This window comes from Aplysia californica, unplaced genomic scaffold (genome assembly GCF_000002075.1).
Source record: "Aplysia californica isolate F4 #8 unplaced genomic scaffold, AplCal3.0 scaffold00489, whole genome shotgun sequence".
NCBI lineage: Eukaryota > Metazoa > Mollusca > Gastropoda > Aplysiida > Aplysiidae > Aplysia > Aplysia californica.
In genome coordinates this window covers 169386-169593 of record NW_004797759.1, presented here as the reverse complement: position 1 = coordinate 169593, position 208 = coordinate 169386, and positions in this window count along the sequence as shown.

The following is a 208-nucleotide window of genomic DNA, read 5'->3' as shown; positions in this document are numbered from 1 at the left end:
TGACTAAGGAAATGGCTTTTGAGAGAACACTTTACAAAGATTTATGGAACCTGGAGCCTTTATCCAACTATTCCATTTATTATTACATGTGAACTCTCCGTCTCTCCTGCCTCTTCCCCGCTGCTTTCTCTCTCTCCCTCTCTCTCTCTCTCTCTCTCTCTCTCTCTCTCTGTCTCTCTCTGTCTCTCTCTCTCTCTCTCTCTCTCTC